Below are 19102 nucleotides of genomic sequence, written 5' to 3'. Positions count from 1 at the left end.
AGATCGTGCTGCATGCCCATTTCCAGTTCAGTCAGTGGCATTGGAGATGAAATTGGCAAGAATGACAAAGATTTAACTGGCTGAGCATGGTAGCTCACACCTGTGATTCCAGCACATTGGAAGGCTGAGGCTCCAAATGCAGATCTTCTGAGCCTAGGAGTTTGAAGCCAGCCTGGGTAACATAGTGAGACCCCATCTCTACTTTAAAAAATTAGAGGTGATGGATGCAGCAAACCACCATGGCATGTGCATACCTACGTAACAAACCTGCACATTCTGCACATGTACCTCAGAACTTAAAGTATAATAATAGTAAAAAAGTAAATAAATAAAATAAAAAATTAGTTGGGTGTGATTGCATGCACTATTGTCTCAGCTACGCAGGAGACTGAGGTGGCGAGATCGCTTGAACCCGGGAATTGGAGGCTGCAGTGAGCTATCATTGCACCCTTGCACTCCAGCCTGGGCAACATAGTGAAACCTAGTCTCAAAAAAATTTTTTAAAAAGATTTAATCCTGAGACTTAGGCGGGGCCTGAAGCAAATGATTACCACACATGTGAGCATAATCTGGGTTTTGAGAGTAAGAAAGAAGAAGGAAATCACCATTGTGTAGTCTTGCAGATTCATTTCTTACACATTAACTTTCATCCACCTAAAATTTGTGTTCATGTAAGCAGTGAGCTAGGGACCAGTTTATTGTTTTTTCCTAAACAACTAGCTAGATGTCCTATGTATTAAATAACTTATTTTTTTTTTTAAATTATTATTATTATTTTTTAGAGATGGAGTTTTGACATGTTGGTCAGGCTGGTCTTGAACTCCTGACCTCAGGCGATCCACCCACCTCAACTTCCCAAAGAACTGGGATTACAGGCGTGAGCTACCATGCCCAGCCTAAATAATTTATCTTTTAAATCAGCTCCCTTATGATAGTTTCTAAAAGGAAACAGGAAAATCTGCCAGGAGCATAGGAATTTTTTGTCAAATCTTTTAAATTCACTATTTCACAGAAAACCCTTGAGACAGCTCCTTCAAATCACATTGCTCACATCACACCAGACCCCTCCATGTAAGAAACTGATAGGCGATGTTCTCTCTGTATCTAAAACCTAGGCAAATAGTGCAAAATATAATTTCAAATTCATGAATTCCAGGCTGAAAAGTCATGTGATATGCCAGCTATTTTTATTTAGAAAATCGGATACTTAAATGTACCTGCATCTTATTTATATTGAAATAACTGAATGCCCACCATGGGCCAGCCACATATTGGCCTTAAGAAGCTTAGATTTTTATTTATGTAAGGCAGAGAGATCAAAAACAAATAGGTCTGTGTGTGTGTGTTTGTATGTGTACATATACACATCCAATGGGCAGAAAGCAAATAAGAGGGATGAGCAGGCTAGGATATGGGGATGTTTTTAAAGATATAATTGACAGGAAGTTTTCTCTGAGGAGCTGACACTTGAGTAGAGTCATGATGCAAATGAGAAAGCAAGCTACATGGCTACCTATGGAAATAGCAGTCTAAGTAGAGCAACAACGTTCCAAGGCACTGAGGTAGGAATATGCTTATCTCTGAAGGGCAGAGTAAAATGAATGAGAAGGAGAGGAGATCAGAGAATGAAGGAACTTACACGCATCATACAGAGCCGTATAGGCCACTGCAAGGATGTTGGCTTTTGCATTAAGTGAGGTTGAGACCGACCCAGTGATGAGAGACAGGGAGCAGAGAGATTGGAAGGGAGAGAGGGAGGAAGAAAGAAAAGAAAGGAAGGGAGGGGAGAAGGAAAGAAGGAAGAAAAGTGATACATCCAATTTTTTTTTTTTCAGACAGGGTCTCACTCTGTCACCCAGGCTTTAAGTGCCATAGCACAGTCATGGCTCACTGCAACCTTTACCTCTTGGGCTCAAGTGATCCTCCCACGTCAGCCTCTGGAGTAGCTGGAACTGCAGGTGCACACCAGCACACCTGGCTCATTTTTTGATTTTTTTGCGGAGATGAGGTCTCACTATGTTGCCCAGGCTGGTCTTGAACTCCTTGTCTCAAGCAATCCTCCTGCCCTGGCATCCCAAACTGCTGGGATTATAGGCATGAGCCACCATGCCTGGCCCTGATTCATGCTTTAAGAAAATCCTTCTGGTTGTTTCGTAGAGAATGAACTATAGGAACACAAGGGGGAAAAGCAGGAAAGTAAGGTAGGGAGCCATTACAGTAATTCAGCTGAGAGATGGAGGTAACTTGGAACATATTAGTGGTGGTGATACACGACCAAATTCTCAATATACTTCAAAGTAGAGTCAACAAGACTTGTTGAGTTTGATATGGAGTATGAAGGAGAGAGGCAAGAATTATCCCAAGGCTTTTGGCTTCAGCAAACAATAGAATGGAGTTGTTATTTGCTGAGAAGTGAAAAGTTTTGCAGATTGTAAAATAAGAGTCTTACTGTGGCTCTGTTAAGTTTGAGATAACTACTATACACCCAAGTGGAGATGTTAAGCTAGATGTACAAGCATGGAGTTCTGGGTTGCTGTCTGTGTACTTGGGAATCATCAGTCACATCGAAGGTATTTAAAGCTACAAGTCTGGGTGAGATACCTAGGAAGTGAGTGAAGAGAAGAGAGACAAGGACTGAGTCTGAGAATTCCATGAAATCAACAAAAGAGACTGAAAGGGACTAAGTCGGTAAGATAGGAGGAAAAGGAGAGAATTGCATCTCTGGAGCCAAGTGAAGAAAGTGATTCAAGAAAGAGGAAGTGATCAGTTCTGTTAAATGATGCTGACAGATCAAGTAATGTAAGGGCTGCACACTGATCACTGGCTTTAGCAGTGTGGAGATAATTTGTTGATCTTGATAAGTAGTTTTCAGGAGTAGTCAGTACACAAGTGTCTCATTAGAGTGGGTTCAATAGAGAATTGGGGGAAAGTGATTGGAAATCATCAATATAAACAACTCTTAAGTAGTTTATTCTTGTGTATGATGAAAATATAAACTCTGTTGACTGACTTGGGCATCCTACTCATTTGCCCAAAATTTCTGTTTCCAACCCTATGTGAGATTTAAATACCAGGCTAATTTGTTTTGCTTTGTCTCATGGCCAAAAACGAATTCCTGACTTTGATCATTCTTGATATTTTCCTCTGGAAATTACCTTGAGAGAATGTGGATGAGTTATTACAAACTCATACACAGTTCTGGAAAACTAACTTGAAACCTTTGTCTGACTAAGGGGTGATCCCTGGTCTTCTTCCTTACGAAAGCTCTTTCCACCTGTGCAGTAAGTTGGGGCAAGGCATTCTGGTTGGACCTACTGGGTGGCAGTAGCTGTGGCTGAGGGTATAAAGTATCACCTCCTTTGATTTTATAGCACTGCGTGGTTTGCAAAGTGCTTTCTTACTCATCATCTCATCTGAGCCTCATAACAACAGTGTGATATAGGCCAGGCAGATGATGAAATCACTATTTTATAAAGGAGGAAACTGAAGATTCCAGTGGCTGAGGAATTGTCTTAGGGCACAGGGCTGGGATGAACTCCCAAGACTTCTGACCATCTGTCTCCTGTTGTTCCCATTTACTCCGATTCTACTGGCTAGCACAGTCCTACCGTTCTTGGCTAGAGCTGCTGTCCTGTGTGATGTCTTCCTGGTAACAGGAAGGGAAGAAAGGATGGCATTTAGCCTTCACTGTGGTATATCAACAACCTCGGGGTGCTTGACCTGCCTTCGTGTCTGTAGGTCATGGACTCCAGCCTGAGCTCTCTCCTCTTTCGACCCTTGCAGATGGTCTGTTTTTCACACGTTGTGTCTCAAAGTTTGATTGGAGGTGACAAGCCCATCAGATTTTACTGGATGATTTTACTTCTATTAAAATCAAGTGTAGCTCCTTTTAAAATTGAGAGATTAAAGCATTAGATAAAGTTACATAGTAACCCAATAGATAGCCTTTCATTTTATATTTCTGAAATTATCTTATTTCTCTTCAATTTCCAAGAACATTCCAGAACTTAATTTTAGAGAGTGTAATTCACATGCTAATATTCCTAGTCAAGGTAAATAGAATATGCCTCTATGTTATGCATAAATGGGAGGGCATTAAGGGGAAATTTGGAAATGAGCTGTCAGAATTCATAAACCAAATTTTTTTTCTGAAAGCTCATGTTTCTCCCTTAAGATGTTACAGTGGCTTCAAAAAGGTTATCGAGGTGTGATCACTAGTATTCTCAAGCAGCACACACATATTCAGTGTCTGCAGAATCTGCTGAATGTGGGGCACCGGTCTGATTACTGGTTACATAATAAGGTGCATTTATATAAGACAGATTTCATTATTCCAGGTTACCTTCCAGTTTGCTAGCTCTAGACACTACATGGAATTATAAAGCCATCTTGAACTCAGAGAGAAGAGAGGACAGATGAAAATTACTTCACCAATTGCATCTAAGGGCCAAATATTATATAACAGTCTACATGAAGGAAAGGCAAAATAACTGTGGGGAGAATGGGTGGTGAAGCCACATATCACCTGTGAGTGGTCTTCCTCCAGTCCAGCAATAAGTGTATATCCAAAGGAGGCATGTGGAGGGGGAGAAGCATGTGCTTCGGAGCTCTTAAATCAAACAGGCTGCTGTAAGTGGTGGACACACATTTGGGAAATATGTGGTGATACAGTCACTCTCATATGCCATGATGAAAGGCGTCAGAGTAAACTATTCATAGACAGTTTGGCAATATCTATTAAAATATGAATGTATATACCCTTTGATACAGTAGTCTCACTATTAAGAATTTTTACTTCCCAGCACTTTAGGAGTCTGAGGTGGGTGGATGGCTTGAGCCCAGGAGTTCCAGACCAACCTGGCCACCATGGTAAAACCCTATCTCTACAAAAAAAAATTAAAAATTAGCCAGGCCTGGTATCACACACCTGTAGTCCCAGCTACTAAAGAAGCTGAAGTGAAACGATCACTTGAGCTGGGGGAGTGGATGTTGTGGTGAGCTGAGATCATGCCATTGCCTTTCAGCCTGGGTGACTGAGTGAGGCTCTGTCACAAACAAACAAAACCCCACAAAAAACAAATTTATGCTAATCTTGTAGATGTGTGCAAAGATGAACATAAAATGCTCATCACAGCATTTTCTATAAGACTGAAGCTTGGAACAACCACAATGTCTAAGACTAGAAGGCGTGATAAAGACAGTATATTATACTGAAGGAGTGAACTGCCATGCAACCAAGAGAGAGAATAAGAGAGACTGAGATGTGCTAATATGGAGTGTGCTTCAGGATATACTAAGTGAAGTGGGGTGTGTGTGTGTGTGTGTGTGTGTGTGTGTGTTTGTGTGAGTCAGGATCCCATCAGGAAACAGAATTTGCCCCAGATGGTTCAAATGTTGAGCTTTAATGAATGGACAATGAACAGAAGTCTGGGCAGGGCACATTAAGACACTCAGTGGGAAGCCATTACCATAGTGGACATTGTGCTGCTCCACCCGGGGCCTCCTTTTCAGGGCTGACACACCATCCACAAGGGCTGGGAATATCAGCTGTTGTTTGCTCATAGCTGACCCCTCGCTAGAATTCCCTCAGTTACCACAGGGGACAGTCTCATCCAGGTTACACTTTTGCCTGGGGGTGGCCATGGGCAATGACTGTTTGATTCAGGGATATGAAGGCCCAGCCCCCTTGTCTCATTTTGGGACAATTCTGAAGGGCCATCCAGAAGTTCCCTGTAGTATCATCTGAGGCCTCATTGAACTGCATTTCAGATTAGCTTCTCCTCCCAGCCAATTCTGCTTTCCTCTTTTCCTTACTGGTGTGTCTCCCCAAAGCACCCTTCAATATGCCATCTGCATACACCTCCACATCTCAGTTTGTTTCCAGGAAACCTAATCTAAGGAATATCCCTGGGGCCAAAGGTGCTGAAGGTGCTAGAGACTGACGTAGAGGCTGCATGCAGAAGCTGAAGTTGTGAAGGGATGCAGCTGCTACCTGGAGCATGCAGCTAAGGTGGAGGAAGAAGAGACATCCAAACTTCTCTCTCCTCTCACTCTCCAACCCCATTCCATTGTCTGTCACTGGACAATCTCCATTGGAAACTAGCTAGCAAGGAGTGTAACATATGCAGGGGTCGCTTCTGGGGACAAAGAATAGGACCTAAAGTAGACTGGGAATGGGGAGTGGAAAATAGAAAATAGATAGCACAATATCTCCTATTTATGTAGATAGAAGAAATATATAAAATGTACGTATATGCACACAGAAAAGAGGCTAGTTGCACATAGAAAATTTCTGGAATGGTATAGGAGAAAATGTAAATAGTGGTTGCTTCTAGTAAAGGCAACTGTGCAAATAGGGTATACAGAAGATTTGTCCTGCATTCATTCTCTTCTGACCATTCTACTTTTTAAATATAAGTGCATATGTACTTAATATTGTATTTGAAATAAAAATTAAATGAACATATTGAGCTTCTAGGTAGGGTATTAAGCAGAGAAATTTGAGAGATTGTTTTGTTCATTCATGGATAGTTGCTAGGTGCCTTGCCTTGTACTGCATCAATACAAAAAAGAAAGGTCCCTGCCTTAATGATAAATTTACAATTTAGTGTAGCACAAAAAATGACAATAAAGCAATGGGATGGTGCTATTACAGAGGTGGGTTGCAAGATACCAGGGACCGGAGAAGATAGGGAGGTCTAAACCTCCCTAGCAAGTCTTCAGCCAGTCTTCAGCTTACAGGAGGTAGAGCCAGGGGTAGGCTGAAGTGATGAGTAAGAGTTTCATCATAGTTGGTCAGAAGGACTCACTAAGGATAATGGGAGGAGAGGAAGACCTATGCATAAGAATGGCAAGAGAAGGGAGAAACGTACTATATTCAAAAGTTTAGGGACTGAGATTCCATGGAGGATAATGTGGGGTTATTTTACAAGTTTTAAACATTGAGGCAAAATTAAGAGTACAAGTTGATGAGTTTTATTAAATGTATATACCTGTGTATACACCCTCCCCACCAATATTTTCATTACCCTAGAAGTGTCCCTTAGTCTCTCTCCACTCAATCCTCACTTCCCGGAGCAACCACTGCTCTGATTTCTATCACTAAGTATTACTTTTTCCTGCTCATGAACTTCACACAAAAGGAATCATTTAGGATCTGCTCTTCGGTATCTGACTCCATTTGCTTAACATAATATTTTAAAGATTTATCCATGTTAAGTTTTCTAGATAAAAATATAGCATGCCCAGTTAAATTTGAATTTCAGATAAACTCCAAATAATTTTTTAGCAAAAGTAGGTTCCATGCAAAATTTCTATTTTATTTGCTCAATCTGGTACCCATAAACCATATTGTTAGGTTTTTAGCTTTTCTAAAATGTTGAGTACTGTGCTATGCTATGAATAGACCACAATTTGGTAAAAATACCTAGACTTGCTGGGTTATGAGGTAAATATGCATTTTTTTGTTGTTGTTATAAGAAACTTTCAGTTTTCACTTCATTCTTCATGAAATAATTTTGAACAAAGGAGTGACATGGTCCAATTTGCATTTTAGAGATAGCCTTCTGGCTGTAACTTTGAGAAGCTGGTAAACGGGAGGGGCAAGACTGCAGGCAGGGAGGACAGAGATGGCCAAAGCCCAGATGATGCATACCTGAACCGTGATGCAGGAGAGGATGTTCAGAAAGAGATTTAGGAGGAAGACTCAATAGGCTTCTGTGTAAATTGTCAGTGAGAGATTAAGAGGGAAGAAATAAGAGTGTCTGGCTTCTTCCGGATCACTAGCTAGAGGAGGGAGGGTTGATGTCTGCTTCAGCCACTAACCGTTATTTCATGCAATGTTGGTTATAGTAGGGTCCAAATCAACTTTTGTTGCCTGACTCTTGCTCCATGACTCTAAGGAAAAATAATCTCAAAATGCTTTCACTGATTGTATTTCCATCAGTATTTTTAACTAGTATAAATATGATTAAGTACTATATGCAAAAGGCTATCCTAACAGAGAGGAAAGAGAATATGACATTTAATTAATGAGGATTACCTTTTTCCAGGCACTATAATTTCAAATTCTTTTTAGCATCTGAATTTCTCCTGAAGTTGCATGATCATAAGGTTCAGAAGAACCTTGAAAATGTATCTCATCCATTCGAGGTGTTATTGAACCTAACTAGGTTCCATTCACCCAGTGGAGTAAAGCCAAACATTCACATTGAGGTTTTACAGCAGGAGAAGGAAGAGCATTTATTTGCAGGACTCCAAGCAAGGACAATTGGGTAGTTCATGCTTAAGATCTGACCTCCTCCATAGCTTACAACAAACAAGGGTTTTTTGTTGTTGTTGTTGTTGTTGTTTTTGGAGACAGAGTGTTACTCTGTTGCCCAGGCTGGAGTGCAGTCACATGATCCTGGCTCACTGCAACCTCTGCCTCCTGGGTTTAAGCAATTCTTGTGCCTCAATCTCCGAAGTAGCTGGGATTACAGGTGTGCACCACCACACTCAGCTATTTTTTGTATTTTTAGTAGAGATGGGGCTTTGCCACGTTGCCCAGGCTGGTTTTAAATTCCTGGGCCCAAGTGATCCACCTGACTCAGCCTCCCAAAGTGCTGGGATTATGGGCATGAGCCACCATGCCTTATCACAAGCAAGAGTTTTTAAAGGCAGGGGTAAGTTTCAGAAAAGCAGAAGTTACAGGCAGAAATAATACATCAATACATGGAGGTTATCTGTTGAAGTTGAAGTAGGTGCTTACGGGTAATAGGTGGATTCAAAGTGCCTCTGATTTGTGATTGGCTAAGGAGGTGAAGTTTCATCTAAAAACTTGGGGTTAGCAGAAAGGAATGCTAAGGTCTGTCTTTTGGGCATGACTTTCTCTAGGATGCCCAGAAAGAAATTAAGGATAAGGAGCAGTGGTCAGAATTCAGTCATCAGTTTCCCCTTATCTGAGGTTTGTGTGACAGCAGTTGACATTTTCCATCTGGTAGGGGTTCAGGTTTAAAGAACAAGTCAAGGACATACGTGAAGATACTTTTAGTTTCCATAGGGAACCAAACAGCTCATGGTTCTTACTTATTTGGGTGGTTATTGTTTTAAGCTAAGTCACTTTCTCGCTTATCAAACTGCTCACTTACTTCCTAAGGATAGTGAGGTACCTAGAATTTCCCTTAAAGAAATGCAAGGTTTTCTTTTATTTCCATGTTTGGAGATGCTCAGAGGAGCCCCTACCCTGTCTCATGGGGAGAAGCAGTCTCTTACTTTGGAGATTGATAATCCTAGGTTAAATCATTTCTTTGCTTTTTACTAGCTAGCTATGTGACAATTGCCAAGTCATTTACCTTACTGAGCCTCTGGCCCCTCCTTTATATGTTATGAAGGTTATACAAAGTGGTATACATGCGCACCTCAACAAACTTTCTCCCCCTCCCTTCTGCACCTATCAACAGTCGGTGATCACAGCAGTGTCTATCTTGCACATAATTGATTGACAGCTATTATTCTCAGCAAAGCAGCCCCCAAGGCAGACACTTGAGTCTAAAGAAGAGTCATCGAGTGTTATCTGTGCCCATACAAGTGCCAGGCAGAACCGCAGTGCCTCCCCCGATGTTGTATGTGTAGAGAGGGGCTGGTGAGACCAACCTTTCTGCTGAGCTAATGTTGTGAAGTCCTTTCCTGAGTAATCAACATTTCTCATGTATGAGGAGTGGCATTTTGTAGCAATTAAATTCCTGCACTTTGAATTTGGACAGATGGGGGAAGCTCTTGGAAACTGTCTGCTCTACAATATTAAGCAAGTTGATTACTCTCTCTGAGTGTCAGTTTCCTCATCTACAAAGTAGCGATCAATAATAGTACTTACCTTTTTTTTTTTTTTTTGAGACAGAGTTTCGCTTTTGTTACCCAGGCTGGAGTGCAATGGCGCGATCTCGGCTCACCGCAACCTCCGCCTCCTGGGTTCAGGCAATTCTCCTGCCTCAGCCTCCCGAGTAGCTGGGACTACAGGCACACGCCACCATGCCCAGCTCATTTTTTGTATTTTTAGTAGAGACGGGGTTTCACCATGTTGACCAGAATGGTCTCGATCTCTTGACCTCGTGATCCACCCGCCTCGGCCTCCCAAAGTGCTGGGATTACAGGTGTGAGCCACCGCGCCCGACCAGTACTTATCTTTTCATTTGGAATGATGATTGAGGTAAGGTTTGGAAACTCCGTAGCACAGAGCTTGGCACTTTGTGAGCCTTCAGTAAAGGATAGCTGGGAGACCGGCTGTGGGTGGGGCCTTTACTCTTAGGAAGACACTGTGTTCCTTTATAAAGTCCAAGCCATCTACTTTTTGTACAGTGAGTTGGTATCTGCTGTCCCTGCCTCCCTGATTAGTGAAAACACCTAGAGCCCAGGAAATCTCACCAAGTGCTATGCATTTGGATGGACCAGCCATTTCCCTCAATGCTCTCTGTTACCAACACAGGAGTCAGGCTTAGAGAGCCCTGGAGCTCAATCTTTATTCCCCTGTCAATGAAATCCTTACCTGTGGTTTGCTGACACATTAGGTCTCCCCCAGGGCACAGAGTAATCCAACACCTTGTCCTTTCAAACTGACACGGAGTTCCTCACTGGTGAGCAGCTCTTCTTCCACTGGCCTCCTTACCAAGGCCTGTTGTAAGCGTTGTATTAGACCTTCAGTCCTAGCTAGAGAGGAGAAAATGTATCTACCTTGTATCTTGCAATTTTTGATTTAAGTGAGAACTTGGAGAGAAATAGATATCTTGAAATAAGAAAGAATAAATGAGGATTTGAAGAACCAGATTAAATTGAGACCTGGAAGCACAGGATGAACACAACTTGATCATTTGATGACAAATGTCAGATTCCTGACAAAATAAATTCTAGATTCTATCTTTCTTCACTGCGTAAACCCTTCAGAGATTTCCTGCTCTCTGTTCTTCCCAAGTAGCCTAACCCCAAGGGAAACACTGATCTCAGTATCTCTTTGGAGAAGTCAGTCTCCTTTTTGGATGTGAGAGGCAGCATGGTCTGTAGAGTCCCAGGATCAAAGGATGCTGTGTGGCCGCTGGACCCTGCATTGGTGTTACTCACCTTCAACCAACAAATACACAAAGTGCACACGCACAGCACACATATATACAAGTGCTCATAGGACTGGGAGCAGGGAGAATAAGGCTGGTCAGTTCATATGCTACCTGAAGAGACCAATATACAATTAGTTTACAAGTTGAGAAATGTCACGGCCGAGAGAAGTGCAAACTTTATAGGTGTGGGCGATATTTGAAGTATTTGACAACTAGCCAGGTGTGGTGGCTCAGGCTTATAATCCCAGCACAGGGAGGCTCAGGTGGGAGGATTGAGTCCTGGAGTTTCAGATCAGCCTGGGAAACATGATGAAACCCCATCTTTATAAAAAAATACAAAAATTAGCTGGACGTGGTGGCACATGCTTGTAGTCCCAGATACTTGGGAGGCTGGGGTGGGAGGATTGTTTGAGCCCGGGAGGCAGAGATAGCACCACTGCACTTACTCCAGCCTGGGTGACAGAGTGGGTAAGACCCTGTCTTAAAGCAACAACGACAAAAACAACTATCAAATATTTGACAATTGTTAGAGTCACTGCAAAGGCTGTTTCTTACCCACAGCCAGGGCAGTGTGACTAAGACGTGCCAGATGGGCATGGGGCATTCTCTTTTGGGTCCAGGACCATCCTGGGGGTGATGTGATGGACATGGGGGAATGAGGGCCTCCCTCAAGCTGGCTGGATGGCAGGCACTGCAGGGCTCTGAGGGATTGAGCAGCTGAGGCAGTGAGACACAGGGAGGGGCTGGAGCACAGAGCAGTGTTCGCATCCCACTGGTGTGGGAGTATTTCCATATTTTACCAGTGATATGCTCTTAGAGAAGCAATATCTCATGCAAATAAAATGAGAGCAGTATCGATGTAATTAAATATATTTAGGAGACAAAGAATAAAAATAAAAAGAAACAGGGGAAATTAAATTTGATATTTGTCTTAGTAGGTCCAAAATGTTATCATTTCAGCATGTAACTATTATCCAAAGGATTAATGAGCATCAATTACACTCTTTTCTGTTGTTGTGGAAATCCAGTGTGCATTTTCAATTTAGAGCCTGCCACCTGTGGTTACCATATTGCACAATACAGGTCTAGAAGGAAGGATTGTGAGAAAGACAGTCCTCTGTGCTCCCTGGATTTTAGGGGAGGTGACCTTCCAGTTGCCTGGAATTTTCTGCAGGATCTGCCCATGGTTTTCTTCTTTGTTTAGCCCACCTGTAAACACACACAGTCCTTAACAGGTGCAGAATTTACCGTGAGACACTGTAGCTCTTTCAGCTCTGAGCTCAATTACACTAATTGTCTGGCCTGTTGCTTAGTGCTGCCTTCATTACCAAACCAAAGGCTTAATTGCTCTTGTAAGCCTCTTTGAATTTTCAGACTCAATTTACCTGCAGCTTCCTGAAACTCGGGCACCCGAATTTACTAAGGGTAAGTAGGGATTTGCTGTGTGCCGAGGCCTTGTTATTCCATTCTAGACTTGCATTTTCTTTTTTATTCAGCGGTGTGAGATAAATGGTCTTTTCTTTCCTTTTGCCTTCCTCGCAGCGGGTGACACCTGCAGGCTTAAGCAGCATTTTCTGTACTTTAGCACCACCTTGTGGTTCAGCTGAAAAATGTCTAGAAATAGGCCGCATCCATCTTGGGCTCATTGAGCATCAGGAACAGCCTTGAAGGGCCATCTGGCTTTTGTTGTCTCCTTCAGTATTAGAGGAAATGAGATTTGTTTCTGAATAGGGAATGTCTCCTACAGGCTAAACTGCCTGCTGAGAAATACTTCGAGGTAATGGCTCCAATTTGAACTAAGCAGAGAGTCAGGCAGAAACATCAATCCAGGCTGCCACTGTTCTCTATTATGCAGATTAATTTGGGTCTACATTTCACAGATGACTCGGCTCACCCAGGGAACTTGGCATCTCTGTCTGCTGTTACTGTAAAATGCGGAGTGAATGTTTTCAGCTGCTCCAAGTTAGGAATTAGCTCCTGGCCATTGTTGATGCGTCCTGGAAACCCGGCTCACTTCATTGGATCCGCAACCCAATCTGCAGCTGAATTTTATTAACAGACAAGTTGCTTTGGCCAGCATTGGTTGAATATAGTGTTAGAAAACGGACAGACTGCATAGAGGTTTTGCCAGTATCCACGGCCCAGTAATTTTACTGTGAGTAACTTTATGTACTTCCCCTGTTATTTTGCACCTGTACTCCTTATTTCCTTTATCACTTGTTTCTGCGCCAAAGGTGTATGAGTTTGCAATTTGCTTACCAGTACAGACAGTTTTGTTTGACTTGCTTATGGTTACTGGCAGATTATTTTTTTTAAAAAAAAATTTTATTTTAGATTTGGGGGTACACGTGAAGATTTGTTACGTAGATAAACAAGTGTGTCACAGTGGTTTGTTGTACATATTAACACATCACGCAGGTGTTAAGCTCAGTACCCAATAGTTACCTTTTCTGCTCCTCTCCCCCACCCTCCCTACTCAAGTAGACCCCAGTGTCTGTTGCTTTCTTCTTTGTGTTCATGAGTTTTTCTTATTTACCTCCCACCTATATGTGAGACCACGTGGTATTTGGTTTTCTGTTCCTGCTTGCTAAGGATGATAGTCTCCAGCTCCATCCTGTTCCCTTAAAAGTCATACTCTCATTATTTTTTATGGCTGCATAATATTCCACATTGTATATGTACCACATTTTCTTTATCCAGTCTGTCACTGATGAGCATTTAGGTCAATTCCATGTCTTTGTTATTGTGAGTAGTGCTGCAATGAACATTCATGTGCATGTGTCCTTGGCAAAGAGGTGGATAAGCAAGAATTCTCACACATTGTTGGTAGGAATCTAAACTAGTGCAACCACTTTGGAAAATAGTCTGGCATTACTAAGTAAAACTGAGATATACAAAAATATTTATAGCAGTAGTATTCATAATTGCTGTAAACTGGAGACAAATATCCATCAGAAAGAGAGTGAAGGCTGGGCATGGTGGCTCATGTTTGTAATCCCTGCACTTTGGGAGGCAAAGGCAGGTGGATCACCTGAGGTCAGGAGTTTGAGATCAGCCTGGCCAACATGGTGAAACCCCGTCTCTATTAAAAATACAATAATTAGCAGGGTGTGGTAGTGCACACATGTAGTTCCAGGTACTTGGGAGGCTGAGGCAGGAGAATCGCTTGAACCCAGGAAGCGGAGGCTGCAGTGAGCCAAGATCATGCCATTGCACCCCCAGCCTGGATGAAAAGAGTGAAACTCAGTCTACAAAAAAAAAAAAGAGAGAGAGAAAGTGAATACATCAATTGTGTTAGATTCCTAATAGAGTATTATTCAGCAATGACTAATGAACAAACTACAGCTCCATAAAACACAGTGAAGCTCACAAAATGACACTAAGTGAAAGCAGCCAAGTAAAGAAAACAAACTAAATGGTTCCATTTATATAAAGTTCAAAGAGCAGGGAAAACTACACTACGAAGTTTGGGTGCTTAGAAAAGTAAGAAAATGATTCTCATGAAAGTCAGGAGAGAGGTAACATTTCTGAGAAGGAGGAGGCATATAGCTGATTAGCGGGAAGTTAAGGGAGGACTTTCAGGAGCACTGGCATTGGTCTATTTAATGACCTGAATATAGGTTACAGGGTTACGCTTTGTTGATTACAACAACAAAAGATGCACCGCTCAATGATTTTTCCGTGTGTATGTTTATTTTCTTGAGATGGAGTCTCACTGTGTTGCCCAGGCTGGAGTGCAGTGGCACAATCTCAGTTCACTGCAACCTCTGCCTCCTGGATTCAAGTGATTCTCCTGCCTCAGCCTCCCAAGTAGCTGGGATTGTAGGCACCCACCACCACACCCAGGTAATTTTTTGTGCTTTTTAAGTAGAGACAGTTTCACCATGTTGGCCAGGCTAGTCTCGAACTCCTGACCTCAGGCAATCCACCTGCCTCGGCCTCCCAAAGTGCTGGGATTACAGTATGAGCCACCATGCCCAGCCAGTGATGTCTTGCCTTAAGATAGTAAACAGCATTTTTGGAGGAAGAATATGAAATAAATCTTGGGCATGCTGAATTTAGAATACTTTAGACATCCAAGTAAAGATGTCCAGTAGGCAATTAGGTATTAGCAGATTGAGTTCTCAACAGCAGAAGTTAGGGTAGAGATAAAAATGTTGGATTTGCCCAGGAGTGAGGCCATGGACATGGCTGTGACCGCTTAGGGAAAGAAGAATGACAGAAGAGCCTAGGGCTGATTGGTGGAACATCAACATTTAATGGCCAAAAACAGGAGAATAAGCCAGTAAAAAAAAGAGAGAGAGAGTGGTAGGAGGAAAATGAAGAGCATGTCATGAACCATTAAGCAAGAGGAAAGAGTGTCTCAAGAGTAAGAAGCCACTCTCTGCAGGTTGGTATGTAGCTGAGGAGCAGCAGGGCAGTGGGGGGTTGGGTACATGGATTGTGTGTAATTCTCAGCAAGTCAGTTGTTACTCCACCTCTTTCTGGCTGATCTGACACAGGCAACAACCCAACAGAAAACCAGTGCTTCTGAGAATGGCTGCAAGTTTTCATGTGATGTCTTTTGAGGTGAGAAATCAAGCCTGAGCTCTTCTTTCTCCTGATTCTCAGGAAAGAAGAAGGCAGATGTGAGAACACTGACTGGGTCTGTGTGTCACTGGGCAGCATCACTGTTAAAAGGTCAGCACACAAATGCACACTCACTTTCCTCCTTCTTCCATGTGACTGAAGTGGTTGAGAAGGCTGTCACTCCCTCCTGTACCCCCCACTGTCAGGGATAGCCAGGGCCAAACCTACTGCTTGGGCAGAAGAGGCCAGGGCAGGTGTCCAAGGCCAGATCAGCAGTCAGCCAGGGCAAATGGGCTCGCTCTGGTTACATGACGCAGGGCAACTGACAGAAAGGAGTGAAATGTGGGGAAGATCTTGGTGTGTTTGAGAACTAGGGAGATGAAAAGGATTCATCATCCCATGGTCTGCTTGAGTTTGAAACAATTTAAGCTTAACTAGATTCCAAAAAACCAGCATTTCCACATGAACCAGGTGGGCTCATTCCAGTCTTCTACCCTGGAGTTTGCTGCCCAAGTCCTAGTTAAGAATAAAATACACAGTCCTTTTGTTTTCCATTTGTCAGTGCAAATATTTAATACAAATCTTTCTCCCATGGACCCTGTAGACTTGAAAACAGTGGCTATAGATTGGAGACAATTCTGATGTTCCAGGGATCCCTGACCAGAATAATATGAAATTACCATAAGTTCTCAATATCTAGTACCACACACATAAGTTGCATCACACACACACACACACACACACACACAGATGCAGGCTTATCTACCGCTCAGAAAATTACACAGATTCAACAAGAACAAATAGTAATTAATGTGTTCCTTAATGGCTGGTGAATAATAATGTTAACTAAAACAAAAACAAGCAATAATTTTTAAACTCACAATTGCCCCTCCCACCCCCACCAAATATTTAAATCATTTAGTCTAAACTGACAGAACAGCAAATTAATACAGTCCTTTGGGAGGGAAACCTGGTGATACATATTAGAAACCAATCCTATTATTTGTTGCTTTTTTAAAAAAATGACAAAATAATTATAAAATGCTGTTTCATAAATCATAATATATTCTTAAAATGAATACTATATAAACACTTTAAAAATGAGATGTTTGTGTGAGAACTAGCTTTGAAGGAGACACAAGGTATTTATAAATTATTCTATTGAATGATAGCTAGTATTTGTGGAACACCTATGTGCTAGGGCTGTGCTGACTGATTGCACATCTGCTGTTTAATTTTATAATAACCTTACAGGGGAGGTGGCATAGTAACCTCATTTAACAAATAAAATGGAGGCAGAGGCTTAAGTTTATTATCTAGTATCACTGAAGGAGGACAGAGCAGAATCAGGATTTTTAAAACCGTGAAACCTTGATTTCAGAACCTATACTTCACTCACTGTGCCAGAGTGTCATAAAGTATACATACTTTTGAGTAAATCATTATTTAATATGTATCAATGTTGTACATTTCTTAATATACAGCAATGTACATGAAACATCAACGTTATGTATTTATGTAATATACATCAATGTATGAGTTCACAGCTCATATACTAAGGCTTTTTGGATTTCTTTAGTAAATTTTAAGAAAACTGTTACAAATTAGCAGTACAGATGATACAAATATATGGCAAAAGTAACAAGGAGGAGCATCAATGACTGAAAGTTTGGAGAACAAAACTCTCACCTTCTCAAAAGGCACTTTCTTCTTTATATGCTACAATATTGTATGCAATTTTCACGACAATTACATATTACCTCAAAGAGTTTTTTTTTTTTAAAAAAAAGCAATCCCCAAAACATTTTTCAAATAAAACAAGAGTAAAAGCATTATCTTAATGTGTGCTCTCAGAAACTAGAAACATCCTTCTTATCTAACATGAGTTAAGTACAGTTATCAACTTGATTAAATAGTCCTTAATCATTAAATTAATGACAATAAGAAAAAGAGATCATACTATACTGCCAATTGTTACAAGAGCCTGAGTAAACATATGCCATATATCATGAAAAAGTCTCTTCAGACCCAAAATTAAAGGTGAAAAGAGAAATGAAAACAGGGAGAGATGATATGAGGCTTTTCCCTCAACTAATTTACTCTAATACTATCTTTATAATACATGTGTTTAGAACAAACAATGCTACAATGAGCAACTAGGTTAAAACCATTATCAGAGAGGCAACTCCAGAATAAAGAGATACAGTATGCTCCTTGACGGAAAGACCTGCTAGTGAGAACTGACTCCTTCCCATGTTCATCTGTAAATTTGGCACAATTCTAATCATAATCTCAATGGGATTTGTCTTAAAACTCATCAAAATAATTCTAAAATTCACCAGAAACAGTAAATTCATGGGAATAGCTAAGAGCATATTTGCCCTATCAGATATCAAACTTCTATAAAGAGCCACAGGGGAGGGCAGGTAATGGAATAAACACAGACAGGCCTGTCACTGGAACAGAACTGAGAATCCAGAAAGAGGCCTTATGAATGCAGGAAGACCTTGTGGCATTTGAAATATGAACAGGTCAGTGAACTGAGAGACACAAAAGCCTGTCCATTTGGGAAAATGTTAGATTTCTACCATCACACTAGACACAAAAGGAAATTCCATACAAACTAAATGATCTCAGTGTGAAAAAAATTTTTCACATAAAATATATGAAAAATTTTTAAAGATAATCTTGGGATTGTAGAGATTTTGCTAAACAATTTTTAAAAAGCTATAAAGTGAAAGATTTTCAAGTTGAATAATGAACTTTTTTAAAATGAAAGATCTGACCACATAAGTTAGAAATTCTACACAAAGACACCACTAACAAAATTAAGACAGGTAACAGATGAGGAGAAAATACATGTAACATATATAACAAAATATTAACTATTGTGATATCTAAAGAACTCCTATAAAGCAATAAGAAGAAATGATAAACAACCCAGAAGGGGGAAAAATGGGCAAAGGTATGAACAGGCAATACCCAGAAGACTAATGTAACACCTAGTAAACTACAATCTAGGGGATTAAAGAAGTCGTGTTTTTTAAAACTAACAAATTACACATATTTACATGATATCAGAATGGGAAATGCTCTTCTAAACTTGAATCTACAGACAAAAATTACCAAGAAAAGTCATTAAAATTTTCATAGACTTAAAAAGACCTTTGTACTAGCATTTGTCTAAATCAATGTGAAAAATTCTAAGATTTATCTAAGCAGGAGAAGAAACACAGTTAATAAAAATGTGAAAATGTCATTATCAAACAAGGTGATTATAAATTTAAGAACACTTTTTTTAAATGTGAAAACCATTAAACCTCACTGATGCTTGGGGAAAATGCAAATCAAAACAACGACATGACAGGTTTCATATATCATATTGGCAAATATCTAAAAAGTGAGAATACCCAATATTGGCAAGGGTACAGGGCACCCGATATTCTTTT

Source organism: Aotus nancymaae, unplaced genomic scaffold, assembly GCF_030222135.1.
Source record: "Aotus nancymaae isolate 86718 unplaced genomic scaffold, 86718_ANA_hifiasm-v0.15.2.pri h1tg000010l, whole genome shotgun sequence".
In the NCBI taxonomy this organism is placed as follows: Eukaryota; Metazoa; Chordata; class Mammalia; order Primates; family Aotidae; genus Aotus; species Aotus nancymaae.
This window is presented reverse-complemented; position numbering follows the sequence as displayed.